This window comes from Panthera leo, chromosome B2 (genome assembly GCF_018350215.1).
Source record: "Panthera leo isolate Ple1 chromosome B2, P.leo_Ple1_pat1.1, whole genome shotgun sequence".
NCBI classification, from domain to species: domain Eukaryota; kingdom Metazoa; phylum Chordata; class Mammalia; order Carnivora; family Felidae; genus Panthera; species Panthera leo.
The window spans coordinates 20,962,538-20,977,377 of NC_056683.1; the positions used below are offsets into that span (position 1 = coordinate 20,962,538).

Here is a 14,840-nt window from a genome sequence, read left to right on the forward strand (position 1 = left end):
TGCCTGTTTGTCACCTTCAAGTCTTCTACCCATTTTTAAAAACATAGGATTGTCTGGGTTTTTTGTTTTTATGTTGTATAAATTCTTTACATATTTTGGATACTAACTCCTTTTGGATGTATGATATGCAAACATCTTCTCACATTTAGTCAGTCACCTTTTTGTTTTGTTGGTTTCCCTTACTGTGCAGGAGCTTTTTAATTTGATGTAATTTCATTTGTTTACTTTAGTTCGAGTTGCCCTTGCCAAAGCAGATGTAGGGGCTGGTGCCTGGGTGGCTCAGTCAGTAAAGCGTCCCACTTCGGCTCAGGTCATGATCTCACAGTGCGTGGGTTCAAGCCTCACAGCAGGCTCTGTGCTGACAGTTAGGAGCCTAGAGCCTGCTTCTGATTCTGTGTCTCCCTCTCTTACTGCCCCTTCCCCGCTCATGCTCTGTCTCTGTCTCAAAAATAAATAAAACATTAAAAAAGAAAAGAAAAAAAAAAAAAGAGCAGAAGTAGGGGGCACCTGACTAGCTCAGATGGTGGAGCATGGGACTTTTGATCTCAGGGTTGTGGGTTCAAGTCCCATGTTGGGTGTAGAGATTACTTAAAAATAAATCTTTTTAAATTATTTTTTAAAGTTTACTGGGGCGCCTGGGTGGCTCAGTCGGTTAAGCATCCGACTTCAGCTCAGGTCATGATCTCACGGTCTGTGAATTCGAGCCCCGTGTCGGGCTCTGTGCTGACAGCTCAGAGCCTGGAGCCTGCTTTGGATTCTGTGTCTCCCTCTCTCTCTGCCCCTCCCCCACTCATGCTCTGTCTCTCTCTGTCTCAAAAATAAATAAACATTAAAAAAATTTTTTTTTAAATAAAGTTTACTTATTTATTTTGAGAGAGAGAGAGAAAGAGAGAGAAAGTGCACGGGAGGAGGGGCAGAGAGAGAGGAGAGAGAGAGAATTCCAAATAGGCTTTGAGTGCTGTCAGCGCAAAGCCTGATGTGGGGCTCGAACCCACGTACCAGGAGATCATGGCCTGAGCTGAAATCAAGAGTCAGATGCTTAACTGACTGAGCCACCCAGGTTCCCCAAAAATAAAATCTTTTTAGAAAAAGCAGAAGTAAAAAAAGAGATTCTCTGAGGTTGTGTGTGTCTATTGTGGATAAACAATAAAATCAATTCGAGGCAGTGTGTGCAGTGGTGATTCATTCTGGAGAGCAGGATTTGTTGAGGAAAGTTTGTATGCAAGGGAAGCACAGCTGTCCACTGAGGACATAAAAAGAAAAAGGATAATGGGGCACCTGGGTAGCTCAGTTGGTTGAGCGTCCGACTTCCGCTCAGGTCATGATCCAGCAGTTGGTGAGTTTGAGCCCCGTGTCGGGCTCTGTGCTGACAGCTCAAAGGCTGGAGTCTGCTTCAGATTCTGTGTCTCCCTCTCTCTCTGCCCCTTCCTGGTCATGCTCTGTCTCTCAAAAATGAATAAACGTTAAAAAAATTTTAAAAGGAAAAAAGAGAAGTTGGGGCAGGAAACAAATAGGAAGGTGCATACACATGCACATCTGGCTTCCTCAGGAGCCAAATGATTAAACAAAAAAGGCTGATCCCATTTGTAGGAAAGACTTTTTAGCCTTTGAGTTTATGGCTTTATATCAAGCTGGTCCAACTTATAAGACACAAAGGAAAAGGCGAAATAACAATCATTCTTTAGAATCGAGATTGCTGAGGTAAAAATATTATCAAGGAAGGTCTCTGTCCATTGCAGCAGATTTAAACAGGTTAACTGTCAAAATGGAAAAGTTCAAAGGCGGAAATATTAGTGTATGGTGTTAGAATTAGGGTAGTGGTTACCTTGGGGAGTAACTGGGGGGAGGGGTACCAAAGAAGGGCTTTCTGGGGTGACGGCAGGGTTCTATTTCCCAACCTGGAGACTCTGTGTGTACGTAGGTGTGAAACTTCATCCAACTGTACTCCTATGATTTGTATATATTTATGTTTGTATGTTATACTTCAACAAAAAATTTACTCAAAATGCCTACTTCAAGGTGTTTCATTGCCTTGGTAATTCATTGGTAATTGAATCTATATAAAAGAAGAAGCAATTTCAAAGCTATCCCTATTTTTCTTTAAAGAAGGTGCCTTTAGCTCCTTCTATTAGCATCTATTAGTATAGATACTAATAATTAAGAGAAAGAGTGCCTATTCATGAATCAAGTGTTTTGAGCTTCCCAAGAGATGAGAAACTAGCCTCACATAATTAAAGGAAGTATGGGGTTACCCTTACTCTAGTTGGCCAAAGCCAACTGGGTAGAGAAAAGTCTAGTCCTCTGCAGGTCAAGGGGTCAGCTAGCCTGTACTTTCCTAATTGTTTTCTTCTCTGGTATTATTAAAGGACTAATTGGGCTGCTGGTAAACAATGAATACAGATTAGTGGTCATTAACCAGGGAGGTGGATCGCCTCAGCAGGTAGTTTCTGCTGGTTTTACTTGCCGTTGATTGATCATCAGGGATGACGGAGTATGACTGTAGCTGCCCTGCAGCCATGTTCTCAGTCTAAGGGAAATACTCTTCCCTCTACCCCCACCCCCACCCCCACCCCCACCCCCAACCCCCACTTGCGGGATGAAGATGGCAAACACAACACAGGGACACAGAGGCCCCACAGTACTGAACAGGCCTTCAGATGTGACTGCGACCCTCTTCCCTTAGCTCTTCCATCCAGGGCCCTCCTCCACTGACCTAAGTGGCAGTGCTAGGGCAGCTATTAGCTCCTAAAGCCTTCCCTGTCAGGCGTACCCCTTCACCTTGTTTTCTCCAATCTTTTTTTTTTTTTTTTTTTTAATGTTTGTTTAGTTTTGAGACAGAGACAGAGTGCGGGCAGGGGAGGGGCAGAGAGAAAGGGAGACACAGAATCCGAAGCAAGCTCCAGGCTCTGAGCTGTCAGCGCAGAGGCTGATGATGCAGGGCTCGAACTCATAAACCGTGAGATCATGACCTGAGCCAAAGTTGGACGCCTAACCGACTGAGCCATCCAGGCGCCCCACTCCAGGCTTAAAAGTTGGCAGAAGTGACAAGTAACTCCTCTTTATGGAAAAAAAAAAAAAAAAAAAAAAAAGAATCTAAATCTAAAAGGATTTTTATTATTTTCATACTGAAAATATGTTGCAGCATTACATGGGGTGGGACTTTCCAGGGAAGTTTATCAGCATTCCGTAAAAACACACACCCACTTTGACACGGCAGATGCCCCTCTGTCCCCATGAAACAGCGATTCTGTGCAAGATTCCATGAGTAAGAAGGAGCTCTGGTGGTCTTACAAAGTTTGAAAACAGAGGCTCCAGCAGCTCAGGGGTGGTGAGAGTGGCAATGTCCAGCTGGCCCCGCTCGGCGAAGGCTGCGCTGTCCCCACAAACGCCCAGGTGCTCCCCAGCACAGCCTCTGCTGAGATGCCCAGAGGAAAAGGCTGTGCAGCTCTAGAAGCGGTAAAGGGAGAGTTCAAGGCCAGATAGGCCAGACGTCGTCCGAACATTCTCATGTACAGACTAAAGGGACTAAGTACGGACTAAAAGGGAAAAGGGGAGCAAAAGGGAAATAAGTCAAAGTAACCAACCAAGAAATTAAAGACCCCCAGGCAGTAAACAGAGAAGCTAAAGTCGGGACAGGTCAGCTTCTGATGAAGCAGGAGAGAAAACCGCCAAATCTGCTTGACATGATCGGAGTCTCATCAATTGCCCTTTTTGCACAATCCAGAGGAATTGTATTTTATAAATGAAACTACTTTATAAAAAAAAATTTGTTAATGTTTATTTATTTTTGAGAGAGACAGAGACAGAGTGTGAGCAGGGTAGGGGTAGAGAGAGAGAGGGAGACACGAATCCGAAGCAGGCTCCATGCTCTGAGCTGTCAGCACAGAGCCTGACGCCAGGTTCGAGCTCATGAACTGCGAGATCATGACCTGAGCTGAAGTGCAACACTCAACCGACTGAGCCACCCAGGCACTCCTAAATGAAGCTACTTTATAAATGAAAGATGTTAATAGTACTACAAATACACTTCGAAGAAGTAGAAAACACAGGGTGCCTGGGTGGCTCAGTCGGTTAAGTGTCCCACCTCTTGATTTGGGCTCAGGTCATGATCTCATAGTTCATGAGTTCGAGCCCCATATTGGGCTCTGTGCTGAGCATGCAGCCTGCTTCAGATTGAGATTCTCTCTCTTTCTCTACCTATTTCTCTCTCTGCTCCACCCCTGCTCTCTCTCTCTCTCTCTCTCTCAAAAGAAATAAACTTAAAAAAGAAAAAGAAGTAGGGGGCACCTGGGTGGCTCAGTAGGTTGAGCGACCGACTTCTGCTCAGGTCATGATCTCACAGTTCGTGGGTTCGAGCCCCACATCGGGCTCTGTGCTGACAGCTCAGAGCCTGGAGCCTGCTTCAGATTCTGTGTCTCCCTCTCTCTCTGCCCCTAACCCACTCGCATTCTGTTTCTGTCTCTCTCAAAAATAAATAAACATTAAAAAAAAAAAGAAGTAGAAAACTCATTCTATGCCTTAAAAAACATTTTTTTGATAAATATAAATACTTTTTTTAAGAAGTGAGTTCATGGGCTCGTTGTTTCTTTTTCAGTACAACTAGAAATCAATAAAATATCAAATTCAGGGAGGCTTTGACCATAGGCTGGGAGGGAGAGGAGTATGTTACCAGTTTTTAATCCTGTAACAAGAAACATAACCAAATGACAATTTGAAGTCATAATCATGCATTTAACTTGTTATAAACACCTGATACTACCTAACTTTTTATCTTTTAGTGGAATTATGTATAAAAATGCTTCCTGATCTGGGCTTCTCTTGACAGACTCGGGTGTTCTCGGTGACATCTTTGTTCTCAGGTAGCTCGGCTTTTCTTAATAACTTTGTTAATATGTTGGGAAAGATTGGAAATTTTGGAAAATGTAATGTAAATGATATGAAGTCATGAATTCGTAGGATTTTAGACCTAACAGATTATCAATGTTTTTTTTTTTTTTTTACGTTTATGTATTTACTTTGAAAGAGACAGAGAACACTTGAGTGGGAGAGGGACAGAGGGAGAGGGAAAGAGGGAGAATCCCAAGCAGACTCTGCACTCGGTCAGTGTACAGAGCCTGATGCCTGTCTCAAATTCACAAAACCGTGAAATCATGACCTGAACCGAAATCAAGAGTCGGACGCTCAACAAACTGAGCCACCAAGCGGCCCCAATGCTTTTTTTTTTTTTTTAAGTTTATTTATTTTGAGAGAGAGAGAGAGAGAGCAGGGGAGGGGCAGAGAGAGAGAGGGAGAGAGAATCCCAAGCAGGCTCTACGCTATGAGTAGGTCATGATCCCACAAATGGTGAAATCATGACCTAAGCCAAAATCGAGTCAGATGGTTAAACAGCTGAGCAACCCAGGTGCCTCGAGATTATCAACGCTTTAAGATAATGATATTTGAGAGCCTCTATTTTTTTCCAAATTTACTGAAATATAACCAACGTACAACATTCTGTCAGTTTAAGGTATACAGTGCAGTGATTTGATACACATATATATTGTGAAATGCTTACCATGATAGGGTTAGCTAACACCTCCATCACCTCCCATAATTACCTTTGTGTGTGTGTGTGTGTGTGTGTGTGGTGAGAATATTTAATATCTGCTCTTGGTAGATTTAAAGTATATAACATAGTATCTTAGTAACTTTAGTAACTTAGTAACTTTAGTATTTTATTTAGTAACTTTTAGTAACTTAGTAACTTTAGTATTTTATTTAGTAACTTTTAGTAACTTAGTAACTCTTAGTAACTTTAAAGTATATAACATAGTATCGCGAACTGTGGCCACCAGGCTGTACATTAGAGCTCCAGGACCTATTCATCTTATAACTGGAAATTTGTGCCCTTTGACTTACATTTCCCTCACCCCCAGGCCCTGGGCAATCACCATTCTATTCTGTTTCTATGAGTTCAGCTTTTTATATACCACATATAGGTGAGATCACATAGTATTTGTCCTTTTCTGACTCATTTTACTTAGCATAATGCCCTCAAGGGATTTTAAGAGCCTCTTCTTAAGAACAATTTGTCCCCAAATTTTAAGCTGGAAAGTCAATTGAATCACTATCTGGGGGAAAAAAAACTGTAATTACATAGCTTTTTATATATTTTTGGAAAGATTTTATTTTTTAAGTAATCTCTACACCCAACGTGAGTTTGAACTTACAACCCCAAGACCAAGATTCACATGCTCTACTGACTGAGTCAGCCAGGCATCTCTACCTTTTTCCAGTTTCAGTACTTATGCTAAGAACTATATGCAAGTTGATCATCAGGTTTATGCACTGATCACCAGATAAAAACCAGTAAAACATCAATTGAGGAAGAAAGAAAGTCTGAAAAAACTAGAGTGGTAGCCATCATCAGCAGGTGGACAGGGGCTCTTGACCCGGAAAGGTTATGTGCCTTTTCTGATGTTGTGTTGCTAATGTTTTATAGCAAACCAAGACCTGAACTAGGCCTTAAGTTTCCTTCATGCCTTAGCTCAGTGCTGTGTCCAAACCCCACATGGCCTCCTGAAGGCAACTCATTGTCTTAGGGCCACACCCAGCTTGCAAAGCAAAAACAGCCAGAAAGGGGTCCAAATCTAGATTATTCCAACTCACTAGTTTGCTTATAGTTATGATTTTTTTTTTTTTTTTTTTTTTTGCGTTTATTTTTGAGACAGAGAGAGACAGCATGAGCGGGGAGGGGCAGAGAGAGAGGGAGACAGAATCTGAAGCAGACTCCAGGCTGTCAGCACAGAGCCTGACGTGGGGCTCGAAGCCACGAACCGCAAGATCATGACCTGAGCAAAGTTGGACACTTAACCGGCTGAGCCACCCAGGCGCCCCTATAGTTAGGATTCTTAACGCTCACTGGGTATCAGTCCATCTGAAAGAGCTTTGAAAAAAATACAGTTGCCAGATTCCTTTCCCAGAGATTCTGACTCATGTGCTTTGGGGTGGGGCCCAGGCATTTTACTTTTTTAAAACTCCCCCCAGGTGGTTCTAATGTGTAGCCAGTTAGATGAAAATCACTGCTTTGTGGCACTGGTTCCCACCCCTGGTACACATCAGAATCATCTGGTGGAGTTCTGAAAGCCACCTGCCTGAACTCCACCTTCAGAGATGCTGGTGCACCTGGTCTGGGGTGCAGCCTCGCACAAAAGCTTCCCGGGTGATTCTAACACGTAGCCAGGGACGAGACCCATTCCTCGTGGGCTCCCCAGCCATTCATCACTGGCCTAAGTTGTCTCCCAGGGAGGATTTTAGGGCCCTGATTATTGCCATTCTTAAAATTCCAGCGCTATCAATGTTCAATAAATGCTTGTTGATAGAATTGCCTAATGAGGATCAGAGTTAATGGACCAGTTAGAAGAAAAGGGCAAGCTTATGAAATAATGAGCATTTAGTATGCTAATGTCCTGAGGGTAGCTTATGCAGTCAGATAGGCAAATATTATGAGAATATGCAGATTATCCTACAAATGCATAGTAGAGGCTACTGTCCTAAGCCTGGAATATCCTTATCCCCAAGGATATTTCAAGAATGGGAATAAGTAAATTATACCTACCTTAACGAATTCCTACCACAGACAGAATCACTCTTTACTGAGTCTAAAAGCAATCTTGGCACAAGCCTCTGCAGAGCAGGCTAATTCTGTTACCAAATGTTGTGCCTAGATGAGAACCCAGATGTGTTTTCATGGAGGATAAGACCCATCAGTGTGAATTCATACCAGTAAGAAGAGCTCTTTTCCTGAATGGATTTGAGGACCCTAAGAGAGAAAAATGATTTTCACTCTGAACATGATTTAACAAGAATGTTAAGTGAACACGTAGGGATAGCAAAGCTGTCTATTCGGCATAATCCCACATTTGTAATAAACAGAGCTAGGAAGAAATTTAACCAAATAGTAATATTATCTTTGGGTAGTGGGATTACAGTGGCTTTTACTTTATCCTTTATACTGTTCTATGTTTTCTAAATTTTCATCAGGTGCATGTATTCCTTTTTGAACAAAGGAATCAGTCGCTGGTCTATGGCCCTGGTTCCCATCCTGGGGACACACTAGAATCAGTGTGTGGGGGAACTTTAAAAATTATCATGGGGCGCCTGGGTGGCTCAGTTGGTTGGGCAACTGACTTCTGCTCAGGTCATGATCTCACAGATCATGAGTTAGAGCCCCATGTCGGGCTCTGTGCTGACAGCCCAGAGCCTGGAGCCTGCTTCAGTTTCTGTGCCTCCCTCTTTCTCTACCCCTCCCCTGCTCACACTGTTCACTCCCCTGCTCTGTGTCTCTCTGTCTCTCAAAAATAAATAAAGGTTAAAAAAAATTTAAAAATTATCTGCCCGAGTTCCATCTTTTTAAGAATTTAAAAGACTTGAGACCCATATTAAGAATCTGATTGTGTTCTCAGGGGTGCCTGGGGGGGGGGGGGGCGCAGTTAAGCGTCCACTTCGGATCAGGTCATGATCTCACAGTCCGTGAGTTCGAGCCCCACGCTGGGCTCCGTGCTGACAGTCCAGAGCCTGGAGCCTACTTCCAATTCTGTCTCCGTCTCCCTCTCTCTCTGCCCCTCCCCTGTTAGCGCTCTGTCTCTGTCTCTCTCAGAAATAAATAAACATTAAAAATAATAATAAAAAAATAAAAGAATAATCCAATTGTGTTCAAGCTTGGGAATGATCATTGAAGGGTTTTCTAAACCTGTCAGTACGTAGGTGAGGAGGAACAGGTTTGTCCTGCAATTTGAAAATTCAGCAGGTCTGGCTGGGCTTTCCTAAGCAGTTGGAGATTTTGCAATCTCGGTGATGTGCTGGCCAGGCTCAGCAAAGTTGGTATCAGACAGGGGAATAACGAAGATGAAGTTCCCAATAACCAGGCAGTCTATCCATTCGTTGCCAATTCTGACAAGCTAGGAATGCACTAAACACTCCAGATTGGATTGCTACTGCTGATTGATAGTGTGAAGCACACGGAGATGTAAGGAGACCATGCTCACAAAGACTTGTGGACTAGTATTCCTAGATGTTGACACTTGGCCACGACAGTGGGAAATCAGATGCAAATAACATACGGTTTGCAAATCAGAAGATGCAAAATGAGATGTGGATGAGCCTTTCAGAGAAATTTGAGCCCTGAGTTTATGTGCTTGGTTTATCTATCTGCTTGCTAAGTGCAGTGAATAAAATGGGCAACAAAACCTCAAATCCAGAGCGAGTTTCTCTTACCTTCGGGAACAAGGTTCTCTTTCCTCAGAAACCTCTCATAGCAGCCATCTATAGACTACTTTTTAAAAACCCTGATGCTCAGTTTCCTTTTTCCTGTCCATTTCTTTCACCTCTTTTCAGGCTATTCTGTTGCTTCACACAAATATTCTTCATTCGGTACTTTCCCAAAACAAAACTCTTTCTCTTGATGTCTTCCACCCTAAATACCCCTCAGTACCCATCCCATTTCACCGCCATCGGGAAATCTTACAGTCAGAAAGTTTTATTTTCTGCCTAACTGGATGCCATCAATTACAAATTGAATTGTAAACAACTTGAGGGAAGGAATCTACTTATTCATCTGTATCCCTCCAAAAGCACATAGCTCCAGGAGGCTATTACACATTTGTTGAACAGGTGAATTTCAAAGAAATGATATTATAATGATATCATATGTTTATTTATATGGAGCCATTTTGATTTTTTAAACATTTTTTTATTTTTGAGAGAGAGAGAGTGTGAGCGGACAGGTGCAGAGAGGAGAGGGAGAGAGGGAGAGAGAGAGAAAGAGAGAGAATCCACAAAGCAGGCTCCAGGCTCCGAGCTGTCAGAACAGAGCCTGACATGGGGCTCGAACCTGTGAACCACGAGATCATGACCTGAGCTGAAGTCACACACTTAACCGACTGAGCCACCCAGGCTCCCGTTATATGAAGCCATTTTAAAAGTACATGGAATTTGGCAGCTCAAATGGGGGCATCCCCAGAATTGTGAAATTGACATCTCTTGGGAATTTCTTAGAAATGCAGTATCTTAGACTCCTGATTCTTCTCTCTCTTCTCTCCCCCCTACCCACACCCTACCAAATCAGAATTTGAGTTTTAATAATAATCTCCAGACAATTCCTATAACATTTGAGTCTAAGAAACATTGGTCACTCAACCTTGGCCACACATTGGAATCTATGCAGACTCTAAAAATGCAAGATGTTGGGGCGCCTAGGTGGCTCAGTTGGTTAAGCATTGGACTTTGGCTCAGGTCGTGATCTCGTGGTTCATGAGTCTGAGACTCGCATTGGGATCTCTGCTGTCAGCACAGAGCCTGCTTCAGATCCTTTGTCCCCCTCTCTCTACCCCTCCCCTGCTCTTTCTCTCAAAAGTAAATAAACATTAAAAATATTTTTAAAAAATAAAAATAGGGGCGCCTGGGTGGCTCAGTCGGTTAAGGGACTGACTTTGGCTCAGGTCATGATCTCACGGTTCATTGGTTAGAGCCCCCCACCCCCCCCCACCCCCCACCCCCCCCCACCCCCCCGTGCAAACATTCAGCACAGAGCCTGGAGCCTGCTTCGGATTCTGTGTCTCCTTCTCTTTCCACCCCTCCCCCACTCGCGCTCTGTCTCACTGTCTCTCAAAAATAAATAAATGTAATAAATTAAAAAAATTTTAAATAAAAATACATGATGTCTGGCCACTTAACCTCCAGGATCCCTAAGATCCTGATTCAATTAATCTAGGGTGGAGCTGGGAATTAGGATTCTTAAGAGTGCCCCTGGTGTCCAGCCAGAGACAAGAACCATTGTGAATGCCCTTACTGGAGCTTTCCCAAACTCCTGCAATATTTTGTAAGCCCAGACCCTCACCTACATGGTGATTTCTCTCTTTACAACTCAACCTTCCCATCAGATGGTAATGCCTTTTATCTTGCAAAACATACCTTGTGGTTTCATTTGTTAATAAATGTCTATTGTGCCCCTAGAATTTGTCAGCATAAAGCCTAATCTCAAACTTGCTATCACAGTGAATTATCTAAATTCTCTTTCTTGGGTTCTTTCTTTACTATCTTATTTTCTAATTTTGTAAGCATTCTCCAGTGCTACTGTAAGTATGGGTTATCATTTCCAGAGTGGAGGAAAAGAAAACTACCTTTGCCCAGTTTTAATTTTTTTTTTTTAACATTTATTCATTTTTGAGACAGAGAGAGACAGAGCATGAACGGGGGAGGGGCAGAGAGAGAGGGAGACACAGAATCGGAAGCAGGCTCCAGGCTCTGAGCCATCAGCCCAGAGCCTGATGCGGGGCTCAAACTCACGGACTGCGAGATCGTGACCTGAGCTGAAGTCGGACGCCTAACCGACTGAGCCACCCAGGCGCCCCAAGCCCAGTTTTAAAGCAACCTAGAGATTATTTTGAGTCACAAAGACACCATCAAAGGCTGATTATATTTAAAAGGAAATATAATGTTTTTAATATTTAACCTTTATAATAAACATGCCAACGTTCCACTTTGTCATCCTCACTGTAACTGATAGCACCTCTAGAGGGCTTACGATGCCCCCGGGAACTGTGCTTTTCCTGTATTAACTATCTCAGTTAATCCACCCAACAACCCTACAAGGATTATTTTTGGGGTGAGAAAATAGCGGCACCAAGAAGTTCATAAAGTTGCCCAAGGTCACACAGTTTGTCATGACCTGAAGACAGGTCCTGAAGACAGGACTGAAATGCAGGCAGGCAGACACAGAACCTGCTTATACCCGTGCTGCGTGTTCTCTTGAGGCTGGTGTTTCGGGAACATACGATGATGATGATGTGGTTTCAGATTCCAGAGCATGGGAGAGCCTTTTATTCTGTCGTGGTTTTCTGCAGATCATTTAGCACCTTTTTCCAAACCCTTTTCCCACTTTAATCTGTGGCCCATAAAGCTGTTTCCCATGTACAACGCACTGGGAGGTTTAAAAGGATTTCATGTTTGGACAAATTCCTTCCGAAGGTTGAGCAAGATAAGAAACAAGTTCTGACTAATATCGTGAAGTCCTAAGTAAAGAAGTCTTGATGGTTTATGATGAAAATTTCCCCTCCTAACCAAGTCCACTTTTAAATGTTAATACCTCATTGAAGAAAAGAAGGTAAATAAATGTAATACGTATAATGTCAGCTAGGAGATGATTTCTTTTCATCTCTCATTGTTCTTTTTTTATTTAAATTCAAGTTAGTTAACATACAGTGTAGTGTTGGCTTCAGGAATAGAACCCATTGATTCTTCTCTTACATATGACACCCAGTGCTCATCCCGAAAAGTGCCCTCCTTCATGCCCAACACCCATTTAACCCATTTCCTCACACCCCTGCCCTCCAGCAACCCTCAGTTTGCTCTCTGTATTTACGAGTCTCTTATGATTTGCCTCCTTTTCTGTTTTTATATTATTTTTCCTTCCCTTCCCCTATGTTCATCTGTTGTGTTTCTCAAATTCCACATATGAGTAAAATCATATGATATTTGTCTTTCTCAGACTGACTTATTTCACTTAGTATAATACACTCTAGTTCCACTCACATTGTTGCAAATGGCAAGATTGCATTCTTTTTCATTGCCGAGTAGTATTCCATTGTATATATACACCACACCTTCTTTATCCATTCATCGGTCAATGGACTTTTGGGCTCTTTCCATAATTTGTCTATTATTGATAGCACTGTTATAAACATTGGGGTGTTCTAAAGCTAGATTTCTCAACCCCAGCACTTTTGACATTTTAGGCCAGATAATCCTTTGTTGTGGGGGCTGCTCTGAACATTATTAAGATGTTTAGCAGTATCCCTGGCCTCTACCCACTAGATGCCAGCAGCACTCTCCCCAGCCTGTAAATTGTGACAACCCAAGGTCTTCAGACACTGCTATGTGCCCCCTGGAGGTAGTGAGTAGGGGGGTAAATCCTCCTGCCACCCCAGCTGAGAACCATTGTTCTGAAAATATTCAGGGGCACCTAGGTGGCTCAGTTGGTTGGGTGGCTGACTTCGGCTCAGGTCACGATCTCACACTCTGTGAGTTCGAGCCCCGTGTTGGGCTCTGTGCTGGCAGAGCCTGGAGCCTGCTTCAGATTGTGTGTCTCCTTCTCTCTCTCTGCCCCGGCACCTCTTGCGCTCTCTCTCTCTCTTTCAAAAATAAATAAACATTAAAAAATTTTTTTAATGAAAATATTCATTGGAATTCAATACTACATATAATTCATATTTTGCATATTTTGTTTCTAAATATTGTCTCAAAGATTTCATGTCTTCTTAATAGGTCTCCCTTGTATTTTTCTGCTCTTCTCCTGTCCTTGGCTTCCTGAGCCTTCATCAGATAAACTTTCCAGGTAATTTCCAGAAGGCCTGGAAGGCCTAGCAGGGAGCATGGAGATGGAAGGTCCATGAGCGTGATTCTAGGTGGGTGGGGGTACAAGTGGGATCTGCCATTGTTGCTGCCTTAACTACAGCCCTGGCTTGATCTCTGTGGGTGTCCCACCGAAGCTTATGTGGACGTCATAACAGCTCAGACATTATTCCAGCAGTTCCTTGCAGAAGACAAATGCCTAGGAGCACCTGGATGGCTCAGTTGGTTGAGCGTCTGACTTCGGCTCAGGTCATGATCTCACGGTTCCTGAGTTCGAGCCCCGCATCGGGCTCTGTGCTGACAGCTCGGAGCCTGGAGCCTGCTTCGGATTTGTGTCTCCCTCTCTCTCTGCCCCTCCCCTGCTCACTCTCTGTCTCTCAAAAATAAATAAAGATTTTTAAAAAAATTAAAAAAGAAAACAAATGCCTAATCTTTAATGGTATTGACAAACATAAAACATCTCAGCCCTAAATGCAATTTGCCTAAGGGCAAAGCAAGACTCTGATATATTAGCAGAAAAGACAAATTTAGAACACATGAAATAAGTATGCCGACTGGAGATGTTAGTCATCTTTACTCCATATGTATGTGGGACTTCATGGTGCATATATTTATGAATATGAATATATGTGGTAAGAAAATATTGTTTCACTTCCTTGGATCAAGTTTAAGAGGACAAGTTGCACAAGATTGCCCATGGTCAGCTTCTAGTTGACCCTCAACCATGATGCCTAAGAACTCTACCACTGATCACTTACTATGTACCAAATGCTGTCCTAAGTGCTTTACTTGGGGTGTCTCATTTAAGCCTTGCAATAGCCCTAAGAAGTGAGTATCACTGTCCTCTCCATGGGACAGATGACAAAGGCTCAAGTTGGTCAAGTAATTTGACCAAGCTCATATTTCTAGCAAGCCATGAAACAGGATTTCAAACTCAAACAGTTTGTCCCCAAGGGGTGTGTGTGTGTGTGTGTGTGTGTGTGTGTGCGTGTGGATTTTTTTTAATTGTGGTAAAATATACATAGTATAACATTTACCATTGTAGCCATTTAAAGTGTGATAGTTCTGTGGGATTAAGTACATTTACATCATTGTGCAAACATCCCCATTATCCATCCATGGTACTTTTTCCATCTTTCCAAATGGAATCATCTTACCTATTAAGCACTAACTTCCCATCGCTCTCTACCCCCAGCCCCTGACAACTACCATTCTACTTTCTATCTCTGTGAATTTGACTACTCCCTGTAAGTGGAGCCATACAACGTTTGTCTTTTCATAACTGCCTCATTTCACTTAACATAATGCCTTCAGGGTTCACCTAAGTTATAGCATGTGTCAAGATTTCGTTCCTTTTTTTTAAAAAAAAAATTTATTTTATTTTGAGAGAGAGAGAGACAGAGAGGGAGTGAGTGCACAGGCTGGGGAGAGGGGCAGAGGGAGAGACAGAG

The 14,840-nt window shown here is 42.8% G+C and overlaps 1 non-coding gene across 1 annotated transcript; it reads left to right on the top strand.

The window, feature by feature from the left end:
* Positions 1-505: 505 nt before the first annotated feature.
* Positions 506-578, top strand: TRNAK-UUU. Its single transcript has one exon. It is a non-coding gene; the product is annotated as a tRNA-Lys (tRNA).
* Positions 579-14,840: the final 14,262 nt, after the last annotated feature.